This window comes from Crinia signifera, chromosome 5, assembly GCF_055691185.1.
Source record: "Crinia signifera chromosome 5, ASM5569118v1, whole genome shotgun sequence".
Taxonomy (NCBI): Eukaryota; Metazoa; Chordata; class Amphibia; order Anura; family Myobatrachidae; genus Crinia; species Crinia signifera.
The window spans coordinates 13,806,206-13,828,104 of NC_139221.1; positions in this window are offsets into that span (position 1 = coordinate 13,806,206).

The following is a 21,899-nucleotide window of genomic DNA, read 5'->3' on the forward strand; positions in this document are numbered from 1 at the left end:
ACAATCACAGGGTAAATCCGTCAGAGAGGCCATACGCGGGATCACTGATGAGGCACAGCAGGTAATTCAGAGAGGGCAACTGGCAGTGTTGCGCAGTGGGACTGATTCATGTTTGTAAGTAACGCAAAGAAAGGAAGCAACTGGGTAAAGCCATGCTGCACTGCAGGCAGGGCCGGTGCTAGGGTGTTCGGCACCCTCCTGCAAACTAAACTATAAATATGCACCCTCCCAAACTTTACAAAGGGACAGCGCACAGCGAGAGAAAGATGTGTGATCTCACAAGGAATGGGCATGGCCACACAATAGTACTCCCATTCCAAATTACACCACACAGTAGCTCAACAGAAACTGTGGCGTAACTAGACATTTTGGTACCCTCTGCCAGGTGACTGGCCCACCACCACAGCCAAAATAGGGAGAGTGCGCGCCAAAGGCGCGCCGCAAAATGTAGGAGCGTGGCTTCACGGGGAAGGGGCGTGGCCATATAAAAGTACTAATAACGTTGTAATGCCCATAACACATTATACCACACACATTAATGCCCATTATGTATTATGCCACACATCATGATGCCCCTTACACAATATGCAGCACACTATATTGCCCATTAGATATGCCACACACCGTAATGCCCCTTACACAATATGCCGCACATCGTAAAGCCCATATGATATTACGATACACATTATGCTCCACACAATGCCCCTAGTTCTCCTGCATATGCCTACATAACGGCCACAGTTACCGACAGTGTATCGCATACCCTCCAACATTTGAAGGGCAGAAATCGGTACACATTTAGGAAGGGGCGTGGCCATGGGTAAAGTAGGTGTGCCCTTGAGTAAAAGTGGGCGTGTTCATGTCCCCAGCCACCCTGCCCCCTGGCACAGCACCTGATGCAGCTCATGTCACATGTGGTTTGGTGGGCTGCTGGGATATTAAATAAGTATACTTATGTAACATGCCAGCAGCCCACCAAACCACATGTGACATGAGCTGCAGGCCTGGATAGACAAGACTGGAGTGATTTTCAAAGTGCAGCCTGCTGAGCAGAGCCACCTACTTGCTCTGCGCTGTAGGTGATGTGTATGTGTGGCACCGGCTGAGGCTTTGGACGGTCCGCTGTGAAGTCGGATCTGTGGGATGGATACCCCCTCATGCGTGCCGCGGCTCAGCTGCCCACCGCACCCCTCTCCCCCACAGAGATTGGCGTCCAGACAAACAGTGAGGGCAGAGACGGCCTGCCGCCTTTAACCCTGACTCTGGTGCGCGGTGCCGGCGCGTGACGTCATGACGCACGGCCCGGCCCGCAATGCACTCATGGGAACGGGAGGGGGAGAGGGAGAGCCGGCGGACCAAGCAGCACACGCCGGAGCGGGGCCCGGGAGTTTCAGGAATGAATTCAAGGCGCACCCGCTGTGATTGAAAAATCGGTACATTCGGTACATACTGGATTTGCCGGTACAGACTGTTAAAAAACGGTACTGTACCCGGCAAATTCGGTACAGTTGGAGGGTATGGTATCGCTGCTTTTATATATATATATATATATATATATATATAATATATATATATATATATATATAACACCCACAGTTACCGACAGTATATCGCTGCTTATATATATATATATAACACCCATAGTTACCGACAGTAGCAGCGCAGCTTATACTGTACATAACGCCCACACCAGTTGCCAACAGTAGTAGCGCTCAGTGCGTAACTAGAAATTTTGTTCCCCCCTGCCAAACAAATTTCTGGAGCCCCCCTTCCCATTTTCCTGCGTTACCCCTGAAATGTTTCTAAAACCTACCATAAATACACACAGGACATACATGCACACATCCACATACATGCACATCACATACATACATACATACACACATACAAACAGGACAACATGCACACATACAGTAATCGCACACATACCATACAGACACCCAGGCATACACACCAACACACAAGACATACACGCGCACATACCATACACACCAAGGACCTACACGCACACACACACACATGGCATACAGGCACAGATACAATACATACACACACACACAAACACACTGCATATTTATAGACATACACAAGAGAAAGACACACATAGCATATACAAAAGGACATACACATACACACATAGCATACAAATATACAGTAGCATACACACAAAGTATACATACATACAAACATACATAGAATACATGCACACACAGCATACTTACAAAACACCAATTACTAAAGCAAATAACCCCACATACAAAGGAGGGCACTAAGTTTTCAGATACCCAGTCCTCCCCCTTCCAACTGCAGCCACCATGACATCATAGTTCACTTGGCCAGCATACATTAATGGTGCCCACACTCTTTACCCCCCCCTGCCCACACACCTGGTTCTGGGAACTTCTGGAGAGTCAGCCTGTCACACGTCCTCAGAGCTTCCTGTTACCTGAGGAGCTGTGCGCAGCAGCGCCACCTACAGGCAGCTTGGCATTACATACACAGCTTCCTCCCTACAGAGCTTACACAGGAGTCAGGACAGCCTTCAGCTCCAGAGTGCACCGAGACCCTGCTGTGCCCTGGTGGCGCCAGCTCCCCTGCTACCGCTAGGGCTGCCTACCCTTAGTTACGCCACTGGTACCGCTGCTTATACGTAAAGCCACACCAGTTGCCGACAGAAGTAGTGCTACTATACATATGCCCACACCAGTTGCCAACACTAGTAACGCTGCCTATACATATGCCCACACCAGTTGCCGACACTAGTAGCGCTGCCCTATACATATGCCCACACCAGTCGCCGACAGCAGTAGCGCTGCCTAAACATATGCCCACACAGTTGCCAATACGAACAGCGCTGCATATGCATAACACCCGCACCAGTTGCCGGCAATAGTAGCGCTGCCTATACATAACAACCACACCAGTAGTGCTGTCTATACATATGCCCACACCAGTTGCCGACACTAGTATCGCTACCTATACATAACACCTGCACCAGTTGCCGACACTAGTAGCGCTGCCTATACATATGCCCATACCAGTTGCTGACAATAGTAGCGCTGCCTGTACATAATACCCACACCAGTAGCACTGCCTATACATATGCCCACACCAGTTGCCGACACTAGTATCGCTACCTATACATAACACCTGCACCAGTTGCCGACACTAGTAGCGCTGCCTATACATATGCCCATACCAGTTGCTGACAATAGTAGCGCTGCCTGTACATAATACCCACACCAGTAGCACTGCCTATACATATGCCCACACCAGTTGCCGCCACAAGTAGCGCTACCTATACATAACACCCGCACCAGTTGCCGACACTAGTAGCGCTGCCTATACATATGCCCATACCAGTTGCTGACAATAGTAGCGCTGCCTGTACATAATACCCACACCAGTAGCACTGCCTATACATATGCACACACCAGTTACTGACAGTAGTAGCGCTGCCTATACACGTGCCCACACCAGTTGCCGACACTTGTAGCGCTGCTTATACATATGCCCACACCAGTTGCTGACACTAGTAGCACTGCCTATACATAACACTTGCACCAGTTGCCAACAATAGATTGCTCAGAAGCACAAGTCGCCCATGTGTACGGGGCTTTAGATATGTGAGGGGAATACACACACACACATATATCTCCTATATATTTGGCTACATCTGTCACTCAAAGTGTGTGTCTGTGTCTATAACGCTCTGTTCCTGGACTTTCCTCTTAATGTGTGATTGCCTTCATCTGTGCTGAACACCTTTCTGAGAAATTAACCTGTTTAAAACAGGTGATGGCAATCATACATTAAGGGGAAGTCTAGAAACAGAGCATTGTGTCCCTCCTGGGGAGGGTCATGTTGGAGGTATGTGACAGAGAACCAGCCCAGTGAGCCACAGACAGTGCCAGACACCCACTGCCTTCCCATGTTGCCCAGCACTGCTACTCCACAGCCACCAGGTGAGCGCCCCACTCCCGCGATTTGCGGCAAAACCTCCCCCCCGCGCGCCCCTCCCGCGATTCGCGGCAAAAACACCCGCTCCCCCGCGACCCCCCCTACCGCGATTCGCAGCAAAAACACCCCCGCGACCCCCCCTCCCGCGATTCGCTGCAAAAAGAACCCCCCACGACCCCTCCCGCAATTTGCGACATAACCACCACCCAGCGACCCCCCCTCCCGCGAATCGCGGCAAACCCTCCCCCGTGACACCCCCCGATTTGCGGAAAAAACACCCCCCCCGCGACCTCCCTCCCGCGATTCGCGTCAAAAAGAACCCCCCCGTGACCCCCCTTGCACGATTGGCGGCACCCCTGCGACCCCCCTCCCGCGATTCGCGGCACCCCCCCCCCCACGCAATTCGCAGCAGCCCCAGGATTAAATGGCACATGCAAAACACTGACATGGCTATGGTCGACAATGAAAAAGGTTGACATGAGTTTTTGAAGATTTATTTTTAATTTTTTCATATTCATTGTCATGTGTCGACATGGACACCAATGAAGTGGCACACTTATGTAAACATTTACATGTGTTGACCTTTCTGTGTTGATTTTTTTCTTGTGGCGATTCGCGTCACACCCCCCGCAACCCCCCCTCCGGCGATTCGCGGCACCCCCCGCGACCCCCCCCACCTCCCGCAATTCGCGGCAACCCCCCACCGGAACCCCCATGAACCCCGCGATTCGCGGCACCCACCCCCCGCAACCCCCCCCTCCCGCAAATCGCGGCACCCCCCGCTATTCGCGGCAGCCCCAGGATTAAATGGCACATGGAAAACACTGACATGGCTATGGTCGACAATGAAAAAGGTTGACATGAGTTTTGAAGATTTATTTCATTTTTTGAATGTTTTCATATTCATTGTCACGTGTCAACATGGACACCAATGAAGTGGCACACTTATGTCAACATTTACATGTGTTGACCTTTCTGTGTTGATTTTTTCTTGTGGCGATTCGCGTCACACACCCCCGCAACCCCCCCTCCCGCGATTCGCGGCACCCCCCGTGACCCCCACCTCCCGCAATTCGCGGCAACCCCCCACCGGAACCCCTGTGAACCCCGCCCTCCCGCGATTCGCAGCACCCAACCCCGCGGACCCCCCCCTCCCGCAATTCGCGGCACCCCCCGTGATTCGCGGCAGCTCCAGAACTAAATTGCACATGGAAAACACTGACATGGCTATGGTCGACAATGAAAAAGGTTGACATGAGTTTTTGAAGGTTTTTTTGTCATTTTTTGAATGTTTTCATATTCATTCTCATGTGTCGACATGGACACCAATGAAGTGCCACACTTATGTCAACATTTACATGTGTTGACCTTTCTGTGTTGATTTTTTCTTGTGGCGATTTGCGTCACACCCCCCACCCCCCCCCCCACAACCCCCACTCCCGCGATTCACGGCACACACACACACACCTCCCCCACGATTCTCGGCACCCCACCCCGTGACCCCCCCTCCCGTGATTCATGGCACACCCCCGCGACCCCCCCTCCCATGATACGCCGCAACCCCCGCCCCGTAACCCCCCTCCCGCGATTCGCGGCACCCACCCCCGCGACCCCCCCTCCCGCAATACGCGGCACCCCCCACGATTCGCGGCAGCTCCAGAATTAAATTGCACATGGAAAACACTGACATGGCTATGGTCGACAATGAAAAAGGTTGACATGAGTTTTTGAAGTTTTTTTTTTTCATTTTTTGAATGTTTTCATATTCATTCTCATGTGTCGACATGGACACCAATGAAGTGCCACACTTATGTCAACATTTACATGTGTTGACCTTTCTGTGTTGATTTTTTCTTGTGGCGATTCGCGTCACACCCCCCCCACCCCCCCCCCCCCCCGCAACCCCCACTCCCGCGATTCACGGCACACAAAAACCCCCGCGATTCTCGGCACCCCACCCCGTGACCCCCCCTCCGTGATTCACGGCACACCCCCCGCGACCCCCCCTACCATGATTCGCCGCAACCCCCGCCCCCGTAACCCCCCTCCCGCGATTTGCGTCAACCCACCCCGCGACCCCCCTCCCGCGATTCTCTGCAATCCCTCCCCTCCCGCGATTCGCAGCATCCACCCCCCCACAACCCCCCCTCCTGCAATTCGCGGAACCCCCCGCGACCCCCCCCTCCTGCAATTCGCGGCACCCTCCGCGACCCCCCCTCCCGCGATTCGCGGACACCTAAGTTGCAATACAGGGCATCTTTCATACAATTCTAACCATATTTCTCATATACAAACGTTCACAAATTAAGGGGGCGCAGCCCTTACGACGGTGTGAAGAGCGCCCGTAGGGCGCGATGAATCACCTAGTATATATATAGCTAACTACACGTCACCTCTATGAGGTGAAGTACCACCAGTGACCGCTAGAGGCCACTTAATGGACCAAATTGCTAAATGAAAGCAATTTTTGCAGGGACATCACTACAGGACAAAACCACGTCCCCGCATAGACACTAGGCTGGAGCCACGTATCCATGGACCAGCAGCATTGTGGGTATACGACCTGCGCACAGTCATGTTACCGAAGTGTTAGGAAATGTCTCTGTATATTGAGATGGAATCTCAGAGTATAAATGTCCGACATATGGGAAATATATTGTGATGGAAATCTAAGCCAAGTGGGTCGTAACAGCTATAAAATGGAAATTAAAAACATTATTGGATTGTAAATGTCTATTTCTCTGGGATTTAACCTGTCCCTGTCCTGTGACGGATTCCAAAAGGAAACATTGCCAGTTACATAATCCTGACACGGTACCTGTGTGTATCATGTGACGGAGCCTGGCGCAGTACCAAGACACTTCAGTGGGCAGCACGTGTGACCAGCTGGGGCATTGAGCCAATCGTCCATAGGTAACCTTACACACATGACACACACATGACACAGGAAACAGGAACTTAGAATTCAGAACGTAGGGCCTTATTCTGGTCGATGCGTAAATTTCCGAATTCTTTCGGATGGCGTTTTTTTAGCCGTCTGTGCATGCGTGGGCAACGCTATGCGCATGTACCACGCAAGGTCTCCGTATTTGTTCTCACTAATACCGTACAGAAATGTGCACCGCATTCACTCGGGAGATATGGGCATATTATGGGCGTCATTCGGAACTACACAGGGGCGTAGTTTCAAAGTAGGCTAAACTGGGCGTAAACATGGGCGTACACGAGGGATTGCACTAATTCTGGTAGGCGTGCATTCGGACTGAACACCGACTGCAAACGAACCAAAAGGCAAGAAATATGCGGTGTCCATAAGCAAGTATTTCTTTGCGGACACCACTCGGTCATGCGCTAGGCATTCGGATCGCCCAATTAGTACTCCCGCACCTGAACCAATGTCACCTGAACACAAAACAATCCACTCCTCTACTCATTACTCATTAATTACACTCTTTTCATTGCTTCAATTGGAAACCTTGCAGCTTAAATGGACCGTTTACTAAACACACAAATCTATGCTGAAAGCACGGCTGCATTTGTTACACACATTTACACTGCAAGCAATGGACAGAACTTGCTATCACTAATATAAATATACATGTCACTTTTACATTTACCAATAACAGCACACATTTGGGTGATCAAAAGATAGTAGTATGTTTTGCGGAAATACACTGCATCGGTGCGTACGGCCATGTTCCCGTCCGTTCTGACGTGGTAAGACCGTGCAGATATGTGTGTGTCCACCACACACGCAAGGTTTGGATGTCGTCCGTAAACACGCCCTCTTCTTAAAGTGTGAGTCCGTCCGAATGCGGAGGACCGGTGGGCGTTTCTTCGTACCATGTCTGCACAGCGTAGCGTGCGGACCGCTCAGAAAGAATTCGGAAAATTACGCACCACCAGAATAACTTCGTAGTTTTATGTGTATGCGTGTGTGTGTGTGGTGTGTGGTATCTCTCTCTCTTTCTCTCTCTCTCTCTCTATATATATACGCGCGCACACACTCACACAGCTGCATCAACCATAACCATCAGATTTATTTGTTGATAATAACTTTCATCTGTTTAGGATTATTTTAAATGAACTAAATCAATTAATGAAAAGTTAAGGGCATACCTTTGCCCACAGTAAGTGCATTACCAGCTCTGCCAGCCTAGGCTGAAGACAACAAACGTCGGTGCCAGTGCTAGCCGATTCCAGTCAGTGCTAGTCGATTCCAGTCAGTGCTAGCCGACTCCAGCCAGTACTAGCCTATCCCAGCCAGCTCTAACCTATCCTGGCCTGTGCTCGCCTCTCCAGTCACTCTAACATATCCCGGACAGCAGTAGCCTATTCTGGCCAGTGCTAGCCTATCCCAGACAGTAATAGCCTATTCCAGCCAGTACTAGCCTATCCTAAGCCATTACTAGCTTATCCCAAGCCAGTGCTAGCCCCTCCTTGTCAGTGGTAGCCTATCCCGGCTAGTGTTATCCTATCCCGGCCAGCTCTAACTATCCTGGCCAGTGCTAGACTATCCCAAGCCAGATCTAGCATATTCCAAGCAAGCACTAACCAAGCCAGTGCTAGCCAATTCCGTCCAGTGCTAACCTATCCCAGGCATTGCTAGCCTATCCCAACCAGTGCTAGCTGCTGGTGGCACATTATAAGCAGTGGGGAGTTCGTGTGCAATAGTGACAGTCAGCACTATGCCGGTTAGCAGGGCCGCCAATAGGGGGGTGCTGTGGGTACAGCTGTCATGGGCCCAGGCCTCTGGAAGGGCCCGGGAAGCTCATTTTGCCCATCGCAACCCGCCTGACGGCCTCCGCTGGGCTCAGTGCGCTGAACAAAGCAGGTCCCAGACTGAAGGCAGGTCCCAGAGCGCAAGCAGGTCCCAGAGCGCAGGATTATTCAACCAAGGACGCCGGCAGCAATTAAATGATGCACCGGCTTTCAGCCAATCAGAGCGGCTGCCGGTACGCAAGGTCTGATTGGCTCACCAGCCGGTGCTGCATTTTTATTGGCCAACGGCATTCTTAGTTGAAGAAGCTGGCACTCCGGGACCTCCGGGCTGCAGCTCAACGGAAGAGGAGATGGGGAGCAGGAACCGGGTCACGGTAAGTCAAGTGAGGGGTTGGGGGGGGGGGTTTCCTGGACTGGAAATCTGTCTTGGGCCCCAAATTTCCTGGTGGCAGCCCTGCCGGTTAGTAGGGGTTGATGTTATTCTGATGCCAGGGGCTGGACCATTCATAGGACCTGATATAAGACTGCCATTCTCCTAAGAGTAGGGATGCCAATCCCAGGGCATTTTTTTAATCCCGGGAATCGGGATTGAAAAATGCTTAATCCTGTGATTCCCAGTATCCCGGGATTGGCATCCCTAAAAGAAAATTGCCGCTGTACCCCAACATAACTTACTTTTAGGGAGCTGTGGAGGGGGGTAGGCGTCGAGAATGACACGGGCGGCTTGGAGGCGCGTCGGGTATGACGCGTGAGGCTGGGATAGGCCCGCCGGCGAGCGACTTCCAGGTGCTGGTGATGCCACGCTGCGGCCTGCGCAGCGTTACCTATGACCGAATCACGCTGCGCAGGCCACACACCGGGTCGGGAACAGCCGGGCAGCGTCTGAGCTCTGAAAGATCCTAAAAATATCCGCTCAAAATGCCAACGTCGATCACAGCGACTGTTCTTTTAGTATAAATAAATACTAATACAGACAAGCCAACTAATTGAAGGTTAGTTAAATATTGTACCCAAAAAAAGAGCAGTCCCTGTTAGCAGCTCCGGCATTTTTGTGAGCATCTATCACAGCAACATTGGTACTTAAAGGGTTACTTACTTTGTATAGTAGCAGAATTGGGTTATACTGGATTCAGTACAGTGCAGGCAACCAATGGGGGCAAGCAGAGGTTCTGTGGGATTCTACGTCTAGCTACTGCATTTCCAAGTGGTTTGGGAAATATTTCCTAGGTGCCTGTAACAGGATTGGACCAGTCTCTCCAGTCAAGAATGACGCCTACTGCAGACATCTGGGTTCATGGGGTGGTGAAAGTCCACCTGAGATAACGTGGCATGAAGACCTCTGGTAACATGGGCCAACACAGATGGTGAGAGATTCGGAGATGATGGGTAAATGTCTGTGTCATCTGCATGGAGGTGGTGCTGAGATACAGAGAAGCCGAGACCCAGATACGTGGCACAGACAGAGGAGAGCAGAGGGGACAGGACAGAGCCCGGATGGAGGGATCAGAGAGGAACGTTTAGGCTGCAGTCAGAAAGCTACATTTACTAAGATGGTAGTTCTATTGCAGATGGGAGGTTGCCCATAGCAACCAATCAGATACAACTCTGAGGGGGGGGGGGGGGGGGGCTCCAGCATTTCCCATAGAGACATCTCCCATGGGCTCACTAAGATGGGCCTGGTCCATATTATGACTAGGGATAGCCATTGACGCTATTGCCATCGATGGTTACCATTGATGGTGATAGTGCAAATGACCATCAATGATAGCATACTATGTGATGTATGACCATCGATGGTTTTAACTATCGATGGCCATCCCTTTTATTGACTGACCGAACAGCCCCTCAGGGTTTCCTCGCGTGAGTCGTTGGGTCAACCGATATTAGGTAAACAGTCAATAGAGCGACCCCATATGATAAACATGTAAGAGGTCAACGGGGTTAAAAGGTGACAAGGTGGAGAGAGATAAAGTGCCAACCAATGAGCTCCTGCCATTTCCAAACACAGCCTGTGAAATGGCAGGAGCTGATTGGCTGGTAGTTTCTCTCTCTCTCTGCTGTATCTTCCTACAAGGTTTTACTGGTACAGGTTACGGTCACTACGTAAACACTATTAAGGTCTATATACATCGGATCGACCACTGAAGGTCGACAGGGCTAAAGGCCCCCATACATAGAGCCGACTTGTCCTAAGGACAAGTCGGACCCAATTCTCCTCCGAGCCGCCCGGCAGCTCCCCGGGAGGCTCACATACGATGAGGACTTTGATGTGCCATTTTTTACATGTGATAAATCGCAAGCGATTGAGCGGGCGGGCAGCGGCGGCTATTACATCTTTAAAATAATATGTGTCAAATGACTGCACGGCTAATGATTGGCTGAGATAGAGCACTCTCAGCCAATCAGTGGCCTTCCTCCGCGGCCGCTGATTGGCTGAGAGTGCTCTATCTCAGCCAATCAAAAGCCGGAGAGTCATTTGACACATTATTTTAAAGATGTAATAGCCGCGGCTGCCCGCCCGCTACAGCGCTGGACACGGACAGTGGAGAGTGAGACTGATGGTCACCGCCGCCCGCCCCAGCACTGATCTGGTAACGCTGTGCTCAGCTGTCCCACTGCTCCTCACCGCCGTCCGACTGACCTACATCGTATGTCCCGCCGGTCCGACCCCTGGGGCCGGGTCCAATACGCACCTGACCGCACATCGGACCCGACCCCATGTCACGAAGAACCGATTTGGTCCGATTTATCGGGCCGATTGATCGCAATCGGCCGAAATCGGTCCAAATTGGCTTGATGTATGCCCACCTTAAGGTTAACACATGAAAAAGGTCGACATGGCTGTTTGATAGGGTTAAAAGGTCGACCTAAGCATTAGGTTGACAATGGGAAGGTCAACAGTCAAAAGTTTGACATGGATTTTTCATGTTTTTCTTCAGCCGATAAAAAAAGTGTGAAAAACTCATGTCGACTTTTTGACGGTCAACCTTCCCATTGTCGTCTTAATGCTTGTGTAGACCTTTTGACCCTGCCAACATTAGCTGTGTCGACTCTTTTCATGTGTCAATGTATGTCGACCTTAATTTAGTCGCCCCAATGACCCAAAGTCTTTAAATACAGATGTAGTGTCGCTCATTCAGCGGGCGGCCTCTGCCAGCCCACGCCGGCCAACAGAAGGGGGTGCGTACGCAGGAGATGATTGCGCACCCCGTTCCGACGGAACTCTCCGCCGTCTCCTGTCGCCTCCCTGCTGTTTCCTGCCACCTCCCCGCACCCCCACCCTAACCCTGCCCGTCTGCCCACCGCCGAGTGACTGGGACACGCATCCCAGTCAGATTGAGTGCCTCTCCACCTGCGATCGCCAACGGGGGCATTCTGGCGATTCCCGGCGATGAATGAGAGGCGCGCCATCTGTACGCGTTTTAAAATGAATGATAATAATATTATTTTAGCTGCGTAACTCGCTTGTTCCTCTGCACAGTAATTTAGGATCTATCTTGTAGTACAGAGAACAGTTACGCACTTTCCCAGAACCTCCGCCACACTGAGCGACACCCACTGAGTGTGGCTGATGTCTGGCGTGGAGCGCACATAGCTGCCTGGCATCCAGGTGCCCAGTGTCAGCGGTCCCAATTCCCCTGTTATCACACTGATACCCTGAGTGTGTAACTCACAACCTGAAAATAGCTTTGACACATTGGGCGCTGGCATCGCTCTTCAGGAGGCACATAATGTGCTCTTTGTTAATTTTACCCCCAGAGTGTTCTGTGACACACAGCATGCCACCCTGACAGGGCCCCGAGGGGCCGCTGCAGTCACTGAAAACATTATTAAGGTATTTATTTCGTTTACTTTGACTGTTTATGTATTATTTGGATGTAGCGGGTACATCTGTATCCAGGCAAACATTTGTGGGTCAGTGGCTTTGTGTGCGCACTGTAATGTGGTTACACAATATACACAGTATTTATGTGATAACAAGTAATAATAATAATAATAATAATAATAATAATAATAATGATGATCTGTACATGTAGTTCTGTTTTGGTTCCCTGGTAGTAATTTACTTATTATACTGTATTTTGGGAATAATTCCCTTAATGCCAAAACTTCTAGATTCCAGCTGTTGGTTTCCTGCAACACTTAGAGGGGATTATTCTGATTCACTCGGAAAGGCGCAATCTCTCTCTAATGGACAAAACCATGTGCACTGCAGGTGGGGATGATGTAACAGGTGCAGAGAGAGTTAGATTTGGGTGTTTCAGTGCAGGGTAGATACTGGCTGCTTTATTTTTGCACTGCAATATAGATATCAGTTTGAAGTACAACCCCCCAAATCTAACTGCACATGTGACATATGCCCCCATATGGTTTTGTCCATTAGAGAGTGATTGTGCCTTTCCTTGTGAATCAGAATAACCCCCATAATACTTCACCCCATGAGTCTTCCAAATGCTTTCCCGCTGTGACACATAAGTGGTCCCATGGCCCGCGCTCAGTCATGTGCTCTAGTGCCTTAGAGGTAGTCTCCGGGTGATTCAGACGCTCTTGGTGCAGTCCGAATTTTTAGGAAAAGTAGATGGTTAATATGGATAGTTACATCAGGGGACAGGACACTGAAGCAAGCATCAGGGTGGCAGAGGTTTATATATTCTTAAGGTGGCCATACACACGCAGATTTATCTTCAGATCTGGCTGGTTGGAACAAAAACATGGTTATGGATGAGAGCAAATGACAGTTGACCATTTGCTTGGAAATGCTGGAAAACTGACAAACTGTCACTCACCCATAACCATGTTTTTGTTCCAACCAGCCAGATCTGAAGATAAATCTTACTAGTGTATGGGCACCTTAAGAAAGGCACATGAGGAGAGTGGGCCCTGCTCGTGAGAGCTTATATTCTAAAGGGGAGTGTTAGACAGACAGGGGTGACACAGAAGGGGAGGGTTAGACAGACAGGGGTGACACAGAACGGGAGGGTTAGACAGACAGGGGTGACACAGAACGGGAGGGTTAGACAGACAGGGGTGACACAGAACGGGAGGGTTGGACAGACAGGGGTGACACAGAACGGGAGGGTTAGACAGACAGGGGTGACACAGAAGGGGAGGGTTAGACAGACAGGGGTGACACAGAAGGGGAGGGTTAGACAGACAGGGGTGACACAGAAGGGGAAGGTCAGACAGACAGGGGTGACACAGAACGGGAGGGTTAGACAGACAGGGGTGACACAGAACGGGAGGGTTAGACAGACAGGGGTGACACAGAAGGGGAGGGTTGGACAGACAGGGGTGACACAGAACGGGAGGGTTAGACAGACAGGGGTGACACATAAGGGGAGGGTTAGACAGACAGGGGTGACACAGAAGGGGAGGGTTAGACAGACAGGGGTGACACAGAAGGAGATGGTTAGACAGACAGGAGTGACACAGAAGGGGAAGGTAAGACAGACAGGGGTGACACAGAAGGGGAAGGTCAGACAGACAGGGGTGACACAGAACGGGAGGGTTAGACAGACAGGGGTGACACAGAACGGGAGGGTTAGACAGACAGGGGTGACACAGAAGGGGAGGGTTGGACAGACAGGGGTGACACAGAACGGGAGGGTTAGACAGACAGGGGTGACACATAAGGGGAGGGTTAGACAGACAGGGGTGACACAGAAGGGGAGGGTTAGAAAGACAGGGGTGACACAGAAGGAGATGGTTAGACAGACAGGAGTGACACAGAAGGGGAAGGTAAGACAGACAGGGGTGACACAGAAGGGGAGGGTTAGACAGACAGGGGTGACACAGAAGGGGAGGGTTAGACAGACAGGGGTGACACAGAATGGGAGGTTTAGACAGACAGGGGTGACACAGAATGGGAGGGTTAGACAGACAGGGGTGACACAGAAGGGGATGGTTAGACAGACAGGGGTGACACAGAATCGGAGGGTTAGACGGACAGGGGTGACACAGAAGGGGAGGGTTAGACAGACAGGGGTGACACAGAAGGGGAGGGTTAGACAGACAGGGGTGACACAGAAGGGGAGGGTTAGACTGACAGGGGTGACACAGAAGGGGAGGGTTAGACAGACAGGGGTGACACAGAATCGGAGGGTTAGACGGACAGGGGTGACACAGAAGGGGAGGGTTAGACAGACAGGGGTGACACAGAAGGGGAGGGTTAGACTGACAGGGGTGACACAGAAGGGGAGGGTTAGACAGACAGGGGTGACACAGAAGAGGAGGGTTAGACAGACAGGGGTGACACAGAAGGGGAGGGTTAGACAGACAGCGGTGACACAGAACGGGAGGGTTAGACAGACAGGGGTGACACAGAATGGGAGGTTTAGACAGACAGGGGTGACACAGAATGGGAGGGTTAGACAGACAGGGGTGACACAGAAGGGGATGGTTAGACAGACAGGGGTGACACAGAATCGGAGGGTTAGACGGACAGGGGTGACACAGAAGGGGAGGGTTGGACAGACAGGGGTGACACAGAAGGGGAGGGTTAGACAGACAGGGGTGACACAGAAGGGGAGGGTTAGACTGACAGGGGTGACACAGAAGGGGAGGGTTAGACAGACAGGGGTGACACAGAATCGGAGGGTTAGACGGACAGGGGTGACACAGAAGGGGAGGGTTAGACAGACAGGGGTGACACAGAAGGGGAGGGTTAGACTGACAGGGGTGACACAGAAGGGGAGGGTTAGACAGACAGGGGTGACACAGAAGAGGAGGGTTAGACAGACAGGGGTGACACAGAAGGGGAGGGTTAGACAGACAGCGGTGACACAGAACGGGAGGGTTAGACAGACAGGGGTGACACAGAAGTGGAAGGTCAGACAGACAGGGGTGACACAGAAGGGGAGGGTTAGACAGACAGGGGTGACACAGAAGGGGAGGGTTAGACAGACAGCGGTGACACAGAACGGGAGGGTTAGACAGACAGGGGTGACACAGAAGGGGATGGTTAGACAGACAGGGGTGACACAGAAGGGGAGGGTTAGACAGACAGGGGTGACACAGAATGGGAGGGTTAGACGGACAGGGGTGACACAGAAGGGGAGGGTTAGACGGACAGGGGTGACACAGAAGGGGAGGGTTAGACAGACAGGGGTGACACAGAAGGGGAGGGTTAGACAGACAGGGGTGACACAGAAGGGGAGGGTTAGACAGACAGGGGTGACACAGAAGGGGAGGGTTAGACAGACAGCGGTGACACAGAACGGGAGGGTTAGACAGACAGGGGTGACACAGAAGTGGAAGGTCAGACAGACAGGGGTGACACAGAAGGGGAGGGTTAGACAGACAGGGGTGACACAGAAGGGGAGGGTTAGACAGACAGCGGTGACACAGAACGGGAGGGTTAGACAGACAGGGGTGACACAGAATGGGAGGTTTAGACAGACAGGGGTGACACAGAAGGGGAAGGTCAGACAGACAGGGGTGACACAGAAGGGGAGGGTTAGACAGACAGGGGTGACACAGAAGGGGAGGGTTAGACAGACAGCGGTGACACAGAAGGGGAAGGTCAGACAGACAGGGGTGACACAGAAGGGGAGGGTTAGACAGACAGGGGTGACACAGAAGGGGAAGGTCAGACAGACAGGGGTGACACAGAAGGGGAGGGTTAGACAGACAGGGGTGACACAGAAGGGAAAGAAGCATAAACAGAAGGTTAGGATGAGAGATGGTCAGGTGACCACTCACCATTGCTGTAGTGTAGGAGAACAGAGCTGCGGCTGGGGTGACAGTGAGGGTGACGCAGGGAGATCTGACCCAGCAGGGATGGGAGCAGCCAGGAAGCCAAAGAGGAAGAGGAGTATAGAACATGGATATGGTCTTTAGGTTGACACTATGAAGGTTGACATACAGTACATCAGGTCGACCACTAAAGGATGACAGGCCTTAGTTTGATGCATGAAATAGGCCAACGTGGCTACGGGCTACATGGTTGGAAGGTTGACACAAACATTAGGCCCACAATGGGAAGGCCGACAGTCGAAATAAGTTTTTCATGTTTTTTGTAACCGACATGTGCCGACAGGCGGTATTTCATACCCTACCACCCACTACGGCGTGGGGGGAGAATATAACAGTGTGCTGAGCGCGGCGATCATAAATAATAGTCCCGAAACCAAACACTACGCGGTAACTGCCGACAGTTACCATATATTTTATATGGGTGATGTTATCACAGAGAAGACTCAGCGGAGACACAATGAACACTGGGAAAGCCTTTAATAAATAAATAACGCAGCATTGTGGTGTCATCTGGAGAAAGGATCTAGCGGCTGTGTAACTGCGCTGCGCTGTGCGCCGGTAGCGGCTGGCTGATGGTGGAGACGTGTATCACTGGGAGCTGGTGCAGGGTATCAGGCATAGGTGTGCGCACATTGAGTGTTAGGGGTGCACAGGCACCCCCTAATGCTGTGTCCACCCTTATGAACACCTCCCTGCCGCTAGCAATACCAGCAATGCCCCTTTACGAAAAACTTTTATTTTTTATAACTGTATTCAATTAAAAGAAGCGCCCATCAGTCAATTATGTTTTGCATTATTAATTGTACTAGACCATTGTCATATCACTACATGTAAGAAAGAGACTGCCCTAGGGCGGTCAGAGGGCGCTGTTATGGGATGTTCAGTCAAATGCAGCAGCTACTTAATAGGGACTGAGTGGGTCCCCAAAAGGTAAATGCAGAAAAGAAAAAATAAAGTAGCGCTTGCCAATGAGGAAAATCAATATAAAAATGTATTACACATGAATATAGCAATAAATAAACCAATATAATAAAGAAATACACAATATAAAATATATGAAATAAAAGCTCAGGCCCTCAGTGAATGCCACTTTTTATAGAATGTTAATAGGATCCGTCCTATATGTGCCGTAGGATGGGTAGCTCAGTGGGGACCCAGTAAAGTTCTTTTTTGAACTGGGATGGTATGTAAAGTTTCCACTTGAAAAAAGTCAGCGAATTTAGAAGATGGATATAATTACCACTGTTTGTCCCTTGGGAGTCTTGTGTCCATTTAGGACTGCTGGTAAAGCTGTGATCTCCGTGTGGGGTTGTGGATGCAATCTTCTCCGCTTGATAATGGCAAATATGGAGCCAGGTGGTGGGTCTCAGAAAGAAGGTTTTTTCCTCCAAGAGATATGATGGTAAACGGCTGGTTGGATCCAGGTAACGCAATGTGGCAATGACAGTGAGGGGCCAATATGAGCAAGCAGCTTCCAACGCGTTTCACTGTCTCTAGGGACAGCTTTGTCAAGGATCCTATGGTATCAGGGTGTCTTACATAACATGCACCTGCTTAGGCCACCGCCAAATCTCCACCCTCTCTGATAATAGGAACTTGCTGTGCAGGGAGGAGGAGGAGGAGGAGGTTCCCTTATGTCCACCCGCAGAGATGTGATATTATGTTTCCAACACTTTGCGTTTAAGAAAGAGAAATTTAAATAAACCTAAAGGGGCTGATTCTGAGCCTCACGCTGTAGTTGCGAGCAGCAGCGGAAGCCACATTTATTACTTTATGCCAATGCGCGGATCTGCTCGTCTGCATGCGGGAAGCTGAGTCATCAACTGATCGGCCGTCAGTCGCCACAGCCAGAATCAGTCATACGGTTATGGTATATTACATCTACAATGTCTGGGCCTACAGTCACATGATCACCCACTAATGGTCGACAGGGCTTACGTTGACACCTAAAATAGGTCCACATGGCTAAGGTCAACAGGGTCAGAAGGCCTACACAAGCATTAGGTCGACAATGGGAAGGTCGACAGCGAAAAGGCTGACCCTAGCAATGTAGACTATTTTAGGTGTCGGCAGAAAGGCTGTTGACCTAAAGTGGCCAACCCAAGCATGTCGATCTTAATAGGACCGACCTAATGAGCGTATCCCGACATCGCACTTATACCGACTCAAGACACCGCGATTTTATGAAAAGTCAGATCCTTCCGAATTCCAGCAAATGCGGAACAGGTTGGACATGCACACACGTGTGTGCGTCTTCATCTGTACGTGTGCTGTGTGCAAAACCTCCGCCTGACTCTGAAGCATCCCATAATCTTATTACGGCATCCGGACACAATGAAAGACACAGTATAGTGTTACTGTGCATTATTAAAGCCAGGCCGGTAACTACTGGAGAGGGCAGTACAACCGGCTCAGCCTTATGGTAACCCCTGGTTGACCTGACTCCGGGGTCTACTCTCTATTAGATACCCAACTCTTGCCTTTTGGTCCAAGCTCCTGGTTTTGGAGTCTCCATGATGTTGTGGTGTGGAAGAGGAGCACATAGAACGACATGACATTATGACACAGCTGAACTGGTCAAGATTGGCCACCGTCCTGGTACCAAGATATTGCCTACAACTAAACCTAGGATAGTCACATACAGTATGACTACAAATGTACCTTATGTAGGGTACTCATCCAAGCTCGATTCCAAGCTCAATTTAAGAGGCGGGAGGCAACACCTATCCTACTCGTGGCACAATCCTAGTCTTCAGGTAAGGAGAGATTAACCAAATGACTGATAAATGTACAGTGCCCATTGGAATCACATATATGGGCCCAGAAAAGCCCTGTGAAAGTCACGCCTGCTTTGGCATTGATTCTGCTGATATGGGAGTTTTTGATATTTTTGTATCATGAGTTTGACCTATCGCTTTCTTATATGGAAAAAGCGATTGAATCTCAGAAAAAAGTCAGTCCTCACCTAAAATTAAAAGTTGATACAAGACGTTCTTAAAATAAATTTTGGGATTTGTTTCACCGATTTCCTCCAGTTTCTGAAACTAGTTCACTGTATAGATCATTGGTACGACCTCACCTAGAGTATTGTGTTCAGTTGTGGAGGCCATATCTCCAGAAGGATATAAATACATTAGAGACTGTACAAAGAAGGGCAACTAAAATGGTGCATGGCCTACATCACAAAACGTACCAGGAAAGACTAAAAGATCTTAATATGTATACTTTAGGGCAGAGAAGGGAAATGGGGGACATGATAGAAACTTTCAAATATATCAAGGGCTTTAACAAGGTACAGGTGGGAGACATTCTTCACAGGAAGAGGAGCAGCAGAACACGAGGACACGCACTGACACTGGGGGGAGGAAGGAACAGGTGGGAGACATTAGTCACAGGAAGAGGAGCAGCAGAACACGAGGACATGCACTGACACTAGAGGGAGGAAGGTACAGGTGGTAGATATTCTTCACAGGAAGAGGAGCAACAGAACACGAGGACATGCACTGACACTAGGGGGAGGAAGGTACAGGTGGGATACATTAGTCACAGGAAGAGGAGCAACAGAACACGAGGACATGCGCTGACACTAGAGGAAGGAAGGTACAGGTGGGAGACATTCTTCACAGGAAGAGGAGCAGCAGAACATGAGGACATGCACTGACACTAGGGGGAGGAAGGAACAGGTGGTAGACATTCTTCACAGGAAGAGGAGCAGCAGAACACGAGGACACGCACTGACACTAGGGGGAGGAAGGTACAGGTGGGAGATATTCTTCACAGGAAGAGGAGCAGCAGAACACGAGGACATGCACTGACACTAGAGGGAGGAAGGTACAGGTGGTAGATATTCTTCACAGGAAGAGGAGCAACAGAACACGAGGACATGCACTGACACTAGGGGGAGGAAGGTACAGGTGGGATACATTAGTCACAGGAAGAGGAGCAACAGAACACGAGGACATGCTCTGACACTAGAGGAAGGAAGGTACAGGTGGGAGACATTCTTCACAGGAAGAGGAGCAGCAGAACATGAGGACATGCACTGACACTAGGGGGAGGAAGGAACAGGTGGTAGACATTCTTCACAGGAAGAGGAGCAGCAGAACACGAGGACACGCACTGACACTAGGGGGAGGAAGGTACAGGTGGGAGACATTCTTCACAGGAAGAGGAGCAACAGAACACGAGGACACGCACTGACACTACGGGGAGGAAGGTACAGGTGGGAGACATTAGTCACAGGAAGAGGAGCAACAGAACACGAGGACATGCGCTGACACTAGGGGGAGGAAGGTACAGGTGGGAGACATTCTTCACAGGAAGAGGAGCAGCAGAACACGAGGACATGCACTGACACTAGGGGGAGGAAGGTACAGGTGGGAGACATTCTTCACAGGAAGAGGAGCAGCAGAACACGAGGACATGCACTGACACTAGGGGGAGGAAGGTACAGGTGGGAGACATTAGTCACAGGAAGAGGAGCAGCAGAACACGAGGACATGCACTGACACTAGGGGGAGGAAGGTACAGGTGGGAGACATTCTTCACAGGAAGAGGAGCAGCAGAACACGGGGACATGCACTGACACTAGGGGGAGGAAGGTACAGGTGGGAGACATTAGTCACAGGAAGTGGAGCAGCAGAACACGGGGACATGCACTGACACTAGGGGGAGGAAGGTACAGGTGGGAGACATTAGTCACAGGAAGAGGAGCAGCAGAACACGAGGACATGCACTGACACTAGAGGGAGGAAGGTACAGGTGGAAGACATTCTTCACAGGAAGAGGAGCAGTAGAACACAAGGACATGCACTGACACTAGGGGGAGGAAGGTACAGGTGGGAGACATTCTTCACAGGAAGAGGAGCAACAGAACACGAGGACATGCGCTGACACTAGGGGGAGGAAGGTACAGGTGGGAGACATTCTTCACAGGAAGAGGAGCAGCAGAACACGAGGACATGCACTGACACTAGGGGGAGGAAGGTACAAGTGGGAGACATTAGTCACAGGAAGAGGAGCAGCAGAACACGGGGACATGCACTGACACTAGGGGGAGGAAGGTACAGGTGGGAGACATTAGTCACAGGAAGTGGAGCAGCAGAACACGGGGACATGCACTGACACTAGGGGGAGGAAGGTACAGGTTGGAGACATTAGTCACAGGAAGAGGAGCAGCAGAACACGAGGACATGCGCTGACACTAGAGGGAGGAAGGTACAGGTGGGAGACATTCTTCACAGGAAGAGGAGCAGCAGAACATGAGGACATGCGCTGACACTAGGGGGAGGAAGGTACAGGTGGGAGACATTCTTCACAGGAAGAGGAGCAACAGAACACGAGGACATGCGCTGACACTAGGGGGAGGAAGGTACAGGTGGGAGACATTCTTCACAGGAAGAGGAGCAGCAGAACACGAGGACATGCACTGACACTAGGGGGAGGAAGGTACAGGTGGGAGA